This window comes from Bombina bombina, chromosome 5 (genome assembly GCF_027579735.1).
Source record: "Bombina bombina isolate aBomBom1 chromosome 5, aBomBom1.pri, whole genome shotgun sequence".
In the NCBI taxonomy this organism is placed as follows: Eukaryota; Metazoa; Chordata; class Amphibia; order Anura; family Bombinatoridae; genus Bombina; species Bombina bombina.
Genome location: NC_069503.1, coordinates 430,082,571 through 430,098,260, shown reverse-complemented (window position 1 = coordinate 430,098,260; position 15,690 = coordinate 430,082,571). Strand labels below are relative to the sequence as shown.

The following is a 15,690-nucleotide window of genomic DNA, read 5'->3' as shown; positions in this document are numbered from 1 at the left end:
CTTCCTGTTTTTATTAAATGCATTTTAGACGGCTCATGTATGTGTCCAATATTACAATGAATTGTAAGAATTCCCCTAGAGAATCTGAGACATGATCTAAATGGGTTAAATGCATAGGTTAAGTTGAACAAAAAACAATGTTTTGCAGGTATTTTCAAGAGCCTCTCCTAATTGGTTGACCCTTGTGACTCTTGAGAAGGATTTAACCTATGTGCTTAACCTCTGCAACCATTTAACACCTAGTTATCAAGGGCAAGTAATGCCAAAAGAAATGCTTGAATGCGTTAAAATGCCCCTTTAATTGCTTTACAATTCATCATATTCTGGGTCCAGTATAGATAAGACTTTGCAAGTCTAAAGGCTTTTTCCAGCAAGTTAAAACATTTTTTATATATTACATATGGTGTTTTGTTTTTCTTCTAAGGTATAGGAACCGTACGTCTTCTGTTGCAGCCTTCTCTAATATGAAGGTTTAAAGGCCATATAGTTCAGGTTGTCCTTCCATTTCTTTAAACCTGTGATCCCCAGCAGAATGTGAATAATTAGTGTTTATTTCCTTTCTAAGATAGGGAGAGTCCACGGCTTCATTCCTTACTGTTGTGAAATACAACACCTGGCCACCAGGATGAGGCAAAGACACCCTAGCCAAAGGCTTAAATATCCCTCCCACTTCCTCACTACCCCAGTCATTCTTTCATTTTATTAAACTGTTGCACAGCTCCTATTACTTGCTGTACTTGTAATAACAGGGGAAGTACTGTCTTGCACTCCATGTGGTCGGGTGTGGTCTATGTTCATTTCCTCCATTCCGGCTGAGACTTTAACCTGAGGAGAGTGTTTCTTCTGTTAACTGTCTGGGTCTAGGAGGTGGTAAGTGCACCAGCCATTAGGAGTATAAAGGTGCAGTTTTCTATATTAAAAAACTTTTTTATTTGTGTCCTTCTATGGGTATAACCTGAGCTATGGAGGACTCTGACATGTTAGAAGGTACTCCTTCTGAACTAAATCATACCTGTTTATATTGTGAGGAGGCTGTGGTTTTCCCACCCACTCAATTATGTTCCACATGCCTTAACACCGTTATAAAGTCTAAGAAGGGAGCCAACCTGCTAAGGCTCTTAGTCCCTCTGAGCCGTCTACTTCTCTCCCGTGAGATTACTACCCATCTGGAGGTGGCCTTTCTCCTGCGGACTTTGCCGCGCAGTTACAAACTGCGGTGTCTGCGATGTCAAACTGCGGTGTCTACAAACTGCGGTGTCTGCGGTGTGTGCATTACCTCGCTCTAACAAACGTAAGATAAAGGTTAAACATAGCTCTCCTTACCCAGAGTCATCTAAATATTTATCGGATTTAGCTATTATGTCCCAGTTATCCGATGATGAGTTAACCTCTGTAGCTTCAGAGGGTGAACTTTCTGGATCGGAGTCCTTAGCGTCTAAGCCTCCTACTGCGGAGGAATCGTCCTTTAGATTTAAAATTGAGCACTTGCATTTTTTATTAAAGGAGGTTCTGTCTACGTTAGAGGTTCCAGAGGCCACACTGCCTGAAGAACCTATGATACCTAAGTTAGACAGAGTTTATGAAGACAGTAAAGTTCCTTTGACTTTTCCTGTGCCGGTTAAGATGGTGAACATTATTAAGAACTAATGGGAAAGAATTGGTTCTTCCTTTTCCCCCTTGTCTACTTTTAAAAAGTTGTTCCAGGTCCCGGACTCTCAACTTGATTTGTGGGTCTCCATTCCTAAGGTGTATTGTGCTATCTCTATGCTTGCTAAACGTACTACTATACCTCTTGAGGATAATTCTTCGTTCAGAGAGCCGATGGATAAGAAAATAGAAACCTTTCTGAGAAAGATGTTTCAACATACGGGAAATTATTGTTTCAACCGGCGGCTGCAGTTGCCACAGTTGCTGGAGCGGCTACCTACTGGTGCGACTCTTTGTCGGAACTCATTGAGGTGGAGTCTCCCCTCGAGGATATTCAAGACAGAATTAAAGCTCTGAGAATTGCTAATTCTTTTATCTGTGATGTGAACATGCAAATTATTCGCCTAAATGCAAAGGCCTCTGGCTTTGCGGTCCTAGCCCGCCGGGCGCTCTGGTTGAAGTCTTGGCCTGTGGATATAACTTCTAAGTCCAAACTCCTTTCTCTTCCCTTCAAGGGAAAGATTTTATTTGGTCCAGGCCTGGACTCCATTATTTCTACGGTTACCGGAGGCAAGGGTGCCTTCCTACCGCAATAAGAAGAACAAGTCTAAGGGACGACAATCTTCTCATTTTTGTTCCTTTCGTTCTGAAAAATCCCAACGACAACAATCCTCCTCCAAGCCCAAGCCAAGAGTACTTGGAAGCTGGCTCAGTCCTGGAATAAATCCAAACAAAATAAGAAGCCCGCCAAAAACAAATTGGCATGAAGGGGTGGCCTCCGATCTGGGATCTGATCGTGTAGGGGGCAGACTGCCTCGCCTGGTTCAAAGATGTACAGCATCTGTGGGTCCTGGAGGTGGTATCTCAGGGGGCAGATTCTATCTCTCGAATCTGTGTACCAGACCAGAACAGAGGGATGCCTTTCTAGGGTGCATTCGGGATCTATCCTCCTTAGGAGTTGTCCCGGTGCCTATTAGGATTGGGGTTTTATTCTAACCTTTTTGTGTTCCCAAAGAAGGAGGGAACTTTCCGCCCAATTCTGGACCTGTGCTTAAACAAATTTCTCAGTGTCCCTTCCTTCAAGATGGAGACGATAAGGTCCATCCTTCCTTAAATTCAGGAAGGCCAGTTTATGAGTACTATAGATCTGAAGGACGCTTACCTTCATGTTCCAATCCATAGGGAACACTTTCAGTTCCTGAGCTTTCCATTCCTGGACCAGCACTTCCAGTTCATTGTCCTTCCATTTGGCCTAGCTACTGCTCCAAGAATCTTTACGAAGGTTCTGGGGGCTCTTCTAGCTGTTGCCAGAACTCAGGGTATTGCAGTAGCCCCATACTATTCTGGTGCAAGCACCATCCTTTCGTCTTGCAGAAGAATTCTTGGAGTCCCTTCTCAGTCTTCTTCGATCAAATGGATGGAAGATAAACTTGGAAAAGAGTTTTCTTATCCCAAGTACCAAGGTGGAATTCCTGGGTACTATAATAGACTCCATATCCATGAGGATATTTCTAACAGACCAGAGACGTTGCACGCTAACTTCGGCATGTCTTGCCCTCCGGACATCCTTGAGTCCCTCTGTAGCTTAGTGTATGGAGGTGATTAGTCTCATGGTGTCCTGCATGGACATTATTCCTTTTGCCAGGTTCCATCTCAGACCTTTACAACTGTGCATTGTGAGGCAGTGGAACGGCGATCATTCAGATCTGTCTCAACAGATTGTATTAGACAGCCGGTCGAGAGAATCTCTCTCTTGGTTGCTCTGTCCAGATCATCTGTCCCGGGGGACATGCTTCTTAAGACGATCCTGGGAGATTGTGACTACGGACGTAAGCCTATCCGGATGGGGAGCTGTTTGGGGTGCCAGGAAGGCACAGGGGTTGTGGACTCAAGAGGAGTCCTCCCTCCCGATCAATATTTTGAAACTACGGGAAATCTTCAAGGCCTTGAACTCTTGGCCACTTCTGGGTTCGTCCCAGTTTATCAGATTCCAATCAGACTATATAACTTCAGTGGCTTACATCAACTATCAGGGGGGAACGAGAAGTTCCTTGGCGATGAAGGAAGTATCCCAGATTCTGAAGTGGGCAGAGGCCCAAAGCGGTTCGCTGTCGGAGATCCACATTCTGGCTGTGGACAACTGGGAGGCGGATTTTCTCAGCAGGCAATCCTTCCATCCAGGGTAATGGTCTCTCCATCCCGAGGTGCTCGCAGAGATATGCAGCAAGTGGGGGACACTGGAGATAGATCTCATGGTGTCCCGTCTCAATACCAAGCTACCCAAGAACGGGTCGAGATCGAGGGATCCCCAAGCGGATCTATTAGATGCACTAGCAGTGCCCTGGAGGTTCAAACTCGTATCTTTTTCCTCCATTACCACTTCTTCCTCGAGTGGTGGCCCGCATCAAGCAGGAGCGGGTATCAGTAATCCTGATTGCTCCATCGTGGCCGCGAAGAACATGGTTTGCGGCTCTAGTGGGGGTGTCCTCATCTCCTCCGTGGAAGTTACCTTGTTGCAGAGACTTGCTGATGCAAGGTCCATTTGTTCATCAAAATCTAGATTCTCTGAGGCTGACTGCGTGGTGATTGAACGCTTAGTCTTAGCCAAGAGAGGTTTCTCAGAAGTTTCTCTGAGAGTGTTATTCAAGCTCGTAAACCAGTAGTTTTTCCTGGCACAGAGTTAAGGTTGCCAGGATCTAATCTTTTTTCCAGGATGGGCTGGAGAAGGGCCATTCTGCTAGTTCCCTGAGGGGACAGATTTCGGCCCTGTCGGTTTTATTGCACAAGAGACTGGCTGAGTTTCCAGACGTGCAGTCCTTTGTTAAGGCTCTGATTAGGATCAGACCTGTGTTTAGATCTGGGGCTCCTCCTTGGAGCCTAAATCTTTTTTTGGGGTTTTGCAGGTTCCATTTGAGCCTCTGCATTCCGTTGAGATTAAATTGTTATCTTGGAAGGTTCTCTTTTTATTGGCTATTGCCTCTGCACACAGAGTTTCTGAGATCTCTGCTTTGCAGTGTGAGCCCCCTTATCTGATTTTTTTCATGCAGATAAGGCAGTTTTATGTACTAAATTAGGTTTTCTTCTTAAAGGGACAGTTTACCCAAAAAGTGTTCAATTTTTAAACACAATAGCAGGAATAGTTGAGTATAGTGGTGCTGAACATTTTTTTTTAATCATGCTCTGTATTTAGAAATATTTTTTTGAAATGTCTCTATACAATGCACTTTGCCTAAACCCCTTAGAAAATGTTCTGGCCGCACGGCCAGTCTGCTGTTACTCCCCCACAGTGAATTGCGCATGTGCTGTCCTCTCCTAAAGCTTTTTCAACAAGCTGTCTGATGAGCTGTGCCTGATGACCTGAGCAAACGTTTCAATACATTGTATAGCTGTTTACTTGCTCAGATGCCATGACTGCCCTGCATTGCCTGCTAAAAATTCCTACGTGTAATAAAAGTCAGAGCTTTGACTGCAGACATCAGCTCTGTAAGATTGATGATACTGAGAACAGCAAGACCAGCAGAGAGATCACTTCAGCTAAACTTCTCACATTGTGTAGTGAGCATATCAGGAGGGCTACGTACTTGTAACAACACAGACATCGTTTGACCTGAAATTGTTACCTCTGTATTTGTGCAGACAGCGACCAGCATATGGATTTCTGCAGTGAGAATCTGTTTTGTTACAAGTACGTAGTCCTCCTGATATGCTCACTACACGCTGTGAGAAGTTTAGCTGAAGTGATCTCTCTGCTTGTCTTGCCGTTCTACAGCTGTTCTCAGTCTCATCAATCTTACAGAGCCAATGTCTGCAGTCAAAGCTCTGACTTTTATTACACATAGGAATATTTAAAAAAGATTTATTTTTACTAAAATAGAGAGGATTTGTTGTGCAGGCAAATTTCTAATGCTCATTATACATAGGAATTTACATATAGCCTATGATTGGAGAGTGGGAGTGCTAGACTAAAGCACAGCTCTGCCCTTTCATGGGGGAGTGCCAGCACCGTGGATAATACTCACAGAAGCAGGAATAAAAAGCTAAACTTTGCTAAACATATATTTAGCAAGTTTAACTATATATGTTTATTTTCTTTAGTCACTGTATTTCCTTTATGGACATAGACTGGTGTTTGCTGTGTAAACTGGCCCTTTAAGGTTGTGTCGGATTGAAAACATCAATCAGGAGATGTGGTTCCTTCCTTGTATCCTAATCCTTCTTCATCGAAGGAACGCTTACTTCACAATTTTGATGTGGATCGCACCTTGAAGTTCTATCTTCAGGCTACTAAGGAGTTTAGACAATCATCCTCTTTGTTGTCTATTCTGGGAAGTGTAAGGGGCAGAAGGCTACTTCGACTTCCCTATCTTTTTGGTTAAGGAGTGTCATCCGATTAGCTTATGAGACAACGGGACCTTGTCCTCTTGAGAGGATAACGGCTCATTCCACTAGAGCAGTGGCTTCCTCTTGGGCCTTTAAGAACAAGGCCTCTATTAATCAGATTTGTAAGGCGGCTACCGGGTCCTCCTTACATACTTTTTCAAAAGTTTACAAGTTTGATGTTTTTGCTTCGACTGAAGCAGTTTTCGAGAGAAAAGTTTTGCAGGCTGTGGTGCCCTCAAAATAGAGTCCGCCTCTTCCTTTGTGTTCCTTCCCGTTATTTATTCAGTGTCCTCTGGAGCTTGGGTATAGTTTGCCCAACAGTAAGGACTGAAGCCGTGGACTCTTCCTATCTTAGAAAGGAAAACATAATTTATGCTTACCAGATAAATTCCTTTTCTTCAGGATAGGGAGAGTCCAAGGCCCTCATCCGTTTTTTCTTGTATGTGGGCGGTCCCCTAATATTTATTTTATTCTTCTGGCACCATTTATACCCTAATGTTTCTTTGAATAAATGTTGAACTTTTACCTTTAAAAGCTCAGACTGTCTTAGTCATTTTTCTATGGCTTGTGTTATATATATATATATATATATATATATATATATATATATATATATATATATATATATATACTGTATGTGTGTATGTATATATATATATATATATATATATATATATATATATATATATATATAAAATGTCCAGTAGGCCAGCACTCACGGTTTTTAGACGAACAGCTAACTAGGGTGCTTCCACAGTATAGATAGAATCAGTCAGAGAAAGGATTTACTCACCAGGGTTTTCTTTGTTTTGTACCAAAGGTAATCTTGGTGAGTGGATCTTTTCTCTGACTGATATTATATTACATTACAAAGACAAATATCCACTGGCAATTTTAAGCAACTTTCTAATTTACTCCTATTATCAAATTTTCTTCATTCTCTTTGTATCTTTATTTGAATGTAGCCCTTGCTGATTGGTGGCTTCATTTAGAGACCAATCAGAAAGCGCTACCCAGGTGTTGAACCAAAAATGAGCCAATGATTACGTTCTTGCTTTTTCAAATAAAGACACCAAGAGAATGAAGAAAAACTGATAATATTAGAAAGTTGCTTAAAATTGCATGCTCTATCTGAATCATGAAAGTTTAATTTTGACTAGACTATTCCTTTAAACATGGAAATAATTCAAATAATTCCTAATGTGCATTTTTAGGCTTGTGTATGGTTCTATTCTTTCTATCCATTCTTTTTGGATTTTGTGAGTTTTGTTCAGTGGAAAATCTACACCACTCGTGAGTTTAGATAAGGCTGGATCAGTTGTTTGCTGGATTTAGAAAACTCATTTCTCTTGTAAGGTGTATCCATTCCACGGGTTCATCCATTACTTGTGGGATATTCTCCTTCCCAACAGGAAGTTGCAAAGAGGACACCCACAGCAGAGCTGTCTATATAGCTCCTCCCCTAACCCTCACCTCCAGGCATTCTCTTTGAAACTCTCGACAAGATAGGAAGTATAAAGAGATATGTGGTGACTTAGTGTAGTTTTGCCTTCAATCAAGAGTTTGTTATTTTTAAACGGTACCAGCGTTGTACTGTTTTACTCTCAGGCAGAAATTAGAAGAAGAGTTCTGCCTGGAGGTTGATGATCTTAGTGGTTTGTAACTAAGGTCCATTGCTGTTCTCACACATAACTGAAGAGTATGGGATAACTTCAGTTGAGGGAACGGTCTGCAGATTACCTGCTTTGAGGTATGTTCAGTACTTTTATTTCTAGATAAAGGATAAGTTCTAGAAAATGCTGACAGAACCTTGTGTATATTGAGGTAAGCTAGATGCAGTGATTTTACAACGACTGGGATCATGCTTACAAAATGGGGTAATACTCATGTTAATATTCATATTAATTAGTGACAAAACGTTTACATGTTTCATTAATCGGATGTTTTCTTCTGTTATGTGTGATCAGTCCACGGGTCATCATTACTTCTGGGATATAACTCCTCCCCAACAGGAAATGCAAGAGGATTCACCCAGCAGAGCTGCATATAGCTCCTCCCCTCTACGTCAGTCCCAGTCATTCTCTTGCACCCAACGACTAGATAGGATGTGTGAGAGGACTATGGTGATTATACTTAGTTTTTATGACTTCAATCAAAAGTTTGTTATTTTAAAATAGCACCGGAGCGTGTTATTACTTCTCTGGCAGAGTTTGAGGAAGAATCTGTCAGAGTTTTTTACTATGATTTTAACCGGAGTAGTTAAGATCATATTGCTGTTCTCGGCCATCTGAGGGAGGTAAAGGCTTCAGATCAGGGGACAGCGGGCAGATGAATCTGCATTGAGGTATGTAGCAGTCTTTATTTTCTGAATGGAATTGATGAAAAAATCCTGCCATACCGTTAAAATGACATGTATGTATACACTTCAGTATTCTGGGGATGGTATTTCACCGGAACTACTCTGTTAAAGGTCACTAATCCTTTTTAATAACTATTTATCATGTTAAACGTTTTTTGCTGGAATGTAGAATCGTTTACATTGCTGAGGTACTGTGTGAATAAATATTTGGGCATTATTTTCCACTTGGCAGTTTTTTTGCTTTAATTGTGACAGTTTCGTTTCTCTTCACTGCTGTGTGGGAGAGGGAGGGGCCGTTTTTGGCGCTCTTTGCTACGCATCAAAAAATACCAGTCAGTTACTTTTATATTTCCTGCATGATCCGGTTCATCTCTGATAGATCTCAGGGGTCTTCAAACTTCTTTGAAGGGAGGTAAATTCTCTCAGCAGAGCTGTGAGAATTCTTATAGTGACTGTGAATAAAAACGTTGCTTTGTATTTTTTATGTCAAATCTAATTATTGTTATTTTACTAATGGGAACAAACCTTTGCTAAAAGTTTTGTTGTTTTAAAGTTTGATGCTATAACTGTTTTTCAGTTCATTATTTCAACTGTCATTTAATCGTTAGTACCTCTTTGAGGCACAGTACGTTTTTTGCTAAAAAAGATTATAACCAAGTTGTAAGTTTTTTGCTAGTGTGTTAAACATGTCTGACTCAGAGGAAGATATCTGTGTCATTTGTTCCAATGCCAAGGTGGAGCCCAATAGAAATTTATGTACTAACTGTATTGATGCTACTTTAAATAAAAGTCAATCTGTACAATGTGAACAAATTTCACCAAACAGCGAGGGGAGAGTTATGCCGACTAACTCGCCTCACGCGGCAGTACCTGCATCTCCCGCCCGGGAGGTGCGTGATATTTTGGCGCCTAGTACATCTGGGCGGCCATTACAGATAACATTACAAGATATGGCTACTGTTATGACTGAAGTTTTGTCTAAATTACCAGAACTAAGAGGCAAGCGTGATCACTCTGGGGTGAGAACAGAGTGCGCTGACAATGCTAGGGCCATGTCTGATACTGCGTCACAGCTCGCAGAGCATGAGGACGGAGAGCTTCATTCTGTGGGTGACGGTTCTGATCCAAACAGATTGGACTCAGATATTTCAAATTTTAAATTTAAATTGGAGAACCTCCGTGTATTACTAGGGGAGGTCTTAGCAGCTCTCAACGATTGTAACACCGTTGCAATACCAGAGAAACTGTGTAGGTTGGATAAATACTTTGCGGTACCGGCGAGTACTGACGTTTTTCCTATACCTAAGAGACTAACTGAAATTGTTACTAAGGAGTGGGATAGACCCGGTGTGCCGTTCTCACCCCCTCCAATTTTTAGAAAGATGTTTCCAATAGACGCCACCACTCGGGACTTATGGCAAACGGTCCCCAAGGTGGAGGGAGCAGTTTCTACTTTAGCTAAGCGTACCACTATCCCGGTGGAGGATAGCTGTGCTTTCTCAGATCCAATGGATAAAAAATTAGAGGGTTACCTTAAGAAAATGTTTGTTCAACAAGGTTTTATATTACAACCCCTTGCATGTATCGCGCCGATTACGGCTGCGGCAGCATTTTGGATTGAGTCGCTTGAAGAGAACCTTAGTTCATCTACGCTAGACGACATTACGGACAGGCTTAGAGTCCTTAGACTAGCTAATTCCTTCATTTCGGAGGCCGTAGTACATTTAACCAAACTTACGGCTAAGAACTCAGGATTCGCCATACAGGCACGTAGGGCGCTGTGGCTAAAATCCTGGTCAGCTGATGTTACTTCTAAGTCCAAATTACTTAATATACCTTTCAAGGGGCAGTCTTTATTTGGGCCCGGTTTGAAAGAGATTATCGCTGACATTACAGGAGGTAAGGGCCACGCCCTACCTCAAGACAAAGCCAAAGCTAAGGCTAGACAGTCTAATTTTCGTCCCTTTCGGAACTTCAAAACAGGAGCAGCATCAACCTCCACTGCACCAAAACAGGAAGGAGCTGTTGCTCGTTACAGGCAAGGCTGGAAGCCTAACCAGTCCTGGAACAAGAGCAAGCAGGCCAGGAAACCTGCTGCTGCCCCAAAGACAGCATGAACCGAGAGCCCCCGATCCGGGACCGGATCTAGTGGGGGGCAGACTCTCTCTCTTCGCCCAGGCCTGGGCAAGAGATGTTCAGGATCCCTGGGCACTAGAGATCATATCTCAGGGATACCTTCTAGACTTCAAATTATCTCCCCCAAGAGGGAGATTTCATCTGTCAAGGTTGTCAACAAACCAGATAAAGAAAGAAGCGTTTCTACGCTGCGTACAAGATCTGTTAATAATGGGAGTGATCCATCCGGTTCCGCGGTCGGAACAAGGACAAGGGTTCTACTCAAACCTGTTTGTGGTTCCCAAAAAAGAGGGAACTTTCAGGCCAATCTTAGATTTAAAGATTCTAAACAAATTCCTAAGAGTTCCATCGTTCAAAATGGAAACTATTCGGACAATCTTACCCATGATCCAAGAGGGTCAGTACATGACCACAGTGGATTTAAAGGATGCTTACCTTCACATACCGATCCACAAAGATCATCACCGGTATCTAAGGTTTGCCTTCTTAGACAGGCACTACCAGTTTGTAGCTCTTCCATTCGGATTGGCTACGGCTCCAAGAATCTTCACAAAGGTTCTGGGTGCCCTTCTAGCGGTACTAAGACCGCGAGGGATTTCGGTAGCTCCATACCTAGACGACATTCTAATACAAGCTTCAAGCTTTCAAACTGCCAAGTCTCATACAGAGTTAGTTCTGGCATTTCTAAGGTCGCATGGATGGAAAGTGAACGAAAAGAAGAGTTCTCTTTTTCCTCTCACAAGAGTTCCATTCTTGGGGACTCTTATAGATTCTGTAGAAATGAAGATTTACCTGACAGAGGACAGGTTAACAAAGCTTCAAAATGCATGCCGTGTCCTTCATTCCATTCAACACCCGTCAGTAGCTCAATGCATGGAGGTGATCGGCTTAATGGTAGCGGCAATGGACATAGTACCTTTTGCACGCCTACACCTCAGACCTCTGCAATTATGCATGCTAAGTCAGTGGAATGGGGATTACTCAGATTTGTCCCCTACTCTGAACCTGAATCAAGAGACCAGAAATTCTCTTCTATGGTGGCTTCATCGGCCACACCTGTCCAGGGGGATGCCATTCAGCAGGCCAGACTGGACAATTGTAACAACAGACGCCAGCCTACTAGGTTGGGGCGCTGTCTGGAATTCTCTGAAGGCTCAGGGACTATGGAATCAGGAGGAGAGTCTCCTTCCAATAAACATTCTGGAATTGAGGGCAGTTCTCAATGCCCTTCTAGCTTGGCCCCAATTAACAACTCGGGGGTTCATCAGGTTTCAGTCGGACAACATCACGACTGTAGCTTACATCAACCATCAGGGAGGGACAAGAAGCTCCCTAGCAATGGTGGAAGTATCAAGGATAATTCGCTGGGCAGAGTCTCACTCTTGCCACCTGTCAGCAATCCACATCCCGGGAGTGGAGAACTGGGAGGCGGATTTCTTGAGTCGCCAGACTTTTCATCCGGGGGAGTGGGAACTTCATCCGGAGGTCTTTGCCCAAATACTTCGACGTTGGGGCAAACCAGAGATAGATCTCATGGCGTCTCGCCAGAACGCCAAACTTCCTCGCTACGGGTCCAGATCCAGGGATCCGGGAGCGGTTCTGATAGATGCTTTGACAGCACCTTGGAACTTCGGGATGGCTTATGTGTTTCCACCCTTTCCGCTGCTTCCTCGATTGATTGCCAAAATCAAGCAGGAGAGAGCATCAGTGATTCTAATAGCGCCTGCATGGCCACGCAGGACTTGGTATGCAGATCTAGTGGACATGTCATCCTGTCCGCCTTGGTCTCTACCTCTAAGACAGGACCTTCTGATACAGGGTCCATTCAAACATCAAAATCTAACTTCTCTGAAGCTGACTGCTTGGAAATTGAACGTTTGATTTTATCAAAACGTGGTTTTTCTGAGTCGGTTATTGATACCCTGATACAGGCTAGGAAGCCTGTTACCAGAAAGATTTACCATAAAATATGGCGTAAGTACCTATACTGGTGCGAATCCAGACATTACTCCTGGAGTAAGGTTAGGATCTCTAGGATATTGTCTTTTCTACAAGAAGGGTTAGAAAAGGGTTTATCAGCTAGTTCATTAAAGGGACAGATTTCAGCTCTGTCCATCTTGTTACACAGGCGTCTGTCAGAAAATCCAGACGTCCAGGCCTTTGTCAGGCTTTAGCTAGGATCAAGCCTGTGTTTAAAGCTGTTGCTCCGCCATGGAGTTTAAACTTAGTTCTTAACGTTTTACAGGGTGTTCCATTTGAACCCCTTCATTCCATTGATATAAAATTGTTATCTTGGAAAGTTCTGTTTTTAATGGCTATTTCCTCGGCTCGAAGAGTCTCTGAGTTATCAGCCTTACATTGTGATTCTCCTTATCTGATTTTTCACTCAGACAAGGTAGTTCTGCGTACTAAACCTGGGTTCTTACCTAAGGTGGTCACTAACAGGAATATCAATCAAGAGATTGTTGTTCCATCCTTGTGTCCAAATCCTTCTTCAAAGAAGGAACGTCTTCTACACAATCTGGATGTAGTTCGTGCCCTCAAGTTCTACTTGCAGGCAACTAAAGATTTTCGCCAAACTTCTTCCCTGTTTGTCGTTTATTCTGGACAGAGGAGAGGTCAAAAAGCTTCTGCTACCTCTCTCTCTTTTTGGCTTCGTAGCATAATACGTTTAGCCTATGAGACTGCTGGTCAGCAGCCTCCTGAAAGAATTACAGCTCACTCCACTAGAGCTGTGGCTTCCACTTGGGCCTTTAAGAATGAGGCCTCTGTTGAACAGATTTGCAAGGCTGCAACTTGGTCTTCGCTTCATACTTTTTCCAAATTTTACAAATTTGACACTTTTGCTTCTTCGGAGGCTATTTTTGGGAGAAAGGTTCTTCAGGCAGTGGTTCCTTCTATATAATGAGCCTGCCTATCCCTCCCGTCATCCGTGTACTTTTGCTTTGGTATTGGTATCCCAGAAGTAATGATGACCCGTGGACTGATCACACATAACAGAAGAAAACATAATTTATGCTTACCTGATAAATTCCTTTCTTCTGTTGTGTGATCAGTCCACGGCCCGCCCTATTTTAAGGCAGGTAAATATCTTTTAAATTATACTCCAGTCACCACTTCACCCTTGGTTACTCCTTTCTCGTTGATTCTTGGTCGAATGACTGGGACTGACGTAGAGGGGAGGAGCTATATGCAGCTCTGCTGGGTGAATCCTCTTGCATTTCCTGTTGGGGAGGAGTTATATCCCAGAAGTAATGATGACCCGTGGACTGATCACACAACAGAAGAAAGGAATTTATCAGGTAAGCATAAATTATGTTTTTTTCTCTGAGGGTGATAAGTCTTTATTTGGGGTCTAGTTTTCCACATGGCATAGTCAGATACTCCTAGGGGTATTTCCTTAAGGCCCCTCTGACATCGAGTGCATGGTGGGAGGGGCCTATTTTCGCACTTCAGTTGCGCAGTTTCTTTCAGACTGAGACATCCAGCTTCCCTAGAGGAGTCCTCTTGCATCTGAGGACCACTATAGAGGGCTTATTTCTTCCCTAATCGTATTTGAGCTGTGGCAAGGTGCTTAGCTGTCTTTTACAGGTGGTTGACGTTTTTTGAATCCGGTTTGGGGGCTAAGGGGTTAATCATCCATTTGCAAGTGGGTGCGATGTTGCTTTAGTCCCTTACACACACTGTAAACATTTTGAAGTCTTTACTACATTTTAACACTGTTTTGCAGTTTAAGTTTTGCTAGTTTTTTTCTCTTAAAGTACCGTTTTTGTTTAATTGCTATTTCACATTTATTAAAGTGTTTTCCAAGCTTGCTGGTGTCATTTCTAGTCTGTTAAACATGTCTGACATAGAGGAAACTCCTTGTTCAATATGTTTATAAACCATTGTGGAACCCCCTCTTAGAATGTGTACCAAATGTACTGAAGTATCTATAAACTATAAAGACCATATTATGGCTTTTAAAGATTTATCACCAGAGAATTCTCAGACTGAAAAAAGGGAGGTTATGCCATCTAGCTCTCCCCATGTGTCAGAACCTATAACTCCCGCCCAAGTGACGCCAAGTACATCTAGCGCGTCTAATTCTTTTACCTTACAGGACATGGCGGCAGTTATGAATTCTACCCTCACAGAGGTATTGTCCAAACTGCCAGGGTTACAAGGAAAGCAAGACAGCTCTGGGGCTAGAACGAATACAGAGCTTTCTGACGCTTTAATAGCTGTGTCCGATATACCCTCACTAGGCTCCGAAGCCGGTGCAAGGAAGTTTCTATCTGAGGGTGACATTTCAGATTCAGGGAAGGCTTTACTTCAGTCCGATTCTGAAATGACAGCGTTTAAATTTAAGTTTGAACACCTCCGCTTATTGCTCAGGGAGGTTTTAGCGACTCTGGATGACTGTGACCCCATTGTAGTTCCAGAGAAATTGTGTAAAATGGACAAATACTTTGCAGTGCCTGTTTACACTGATGTTTTTCCAGTCCCTAAGAGGTTTTCGGAAATTATTACTAAGGAATGGGATAGACCAGGTGTGCCGTTCTCTCCCCCTCCTGCTTTTAAAAAGATGTTTGTCATAGATGTCGCCATACGGGACTCGTTGCAGACGGTCCCTAAGGTGGAGGGAGCTGTTTCTACCCTAGCTAAGCGTACAACTATCCCTGTCGAGGACAGTTGTGCTTTCCTAGATCCTATGGATAAAAAATTGGAGGGTCTCCTTAAGAAAATTTTTATTCATCAAGGTTTTATTCTCCAGCCTCTTGCATGCGTTGCTCCAGTTACTGCTGCAGTGGCTTTTTGGTTTGAGTCTCTTGAGGAGGCTCTACAGGTGGAGACCCCATTAGATGATATCTTAGACAGGATTAAAGCTCTTAAGTTAGCTAATTCCTTTATTTCTGACGTTGTTTTTCATTTAACTAAGCTAACGGCTAAGAATTCAGGTTTTGCCATTCTGTCGCGTAGGGCGTTATGGCTTAAGTCCTGGTCAGCAGACGTTACTTCAAAGTCTAAGCTTCTTAACATCCCCTTCAAAGGACAGACCCTATTCGGGCATGGCCTGAAGGAGATCATCTCTGACATTACCGGAGGAAAAGGTCACGCCCTTCCTCAGGATAGGTCCAATAAATTAAGGACCAAACAGAATAATTTTCGTTCCTTTCGAAACTTCA

At 42.9% G+C, this 15,690-nt stretch overlaps 1 protein-coding gene across 2 annotated transcripts in view; it reads left to right on the top strand.

Moving 5' to 3' along the window:
* The window catches only part of ZNRF2 (zinc and ring finger 2), a 410,887-nt gene that overhangs the window by 353,140 nt on the left and 42,057 nt on the right, over positions 1 to 15,690 (top strand). The gene's annotated exons all lie outside the window — the stretch shown is intronic.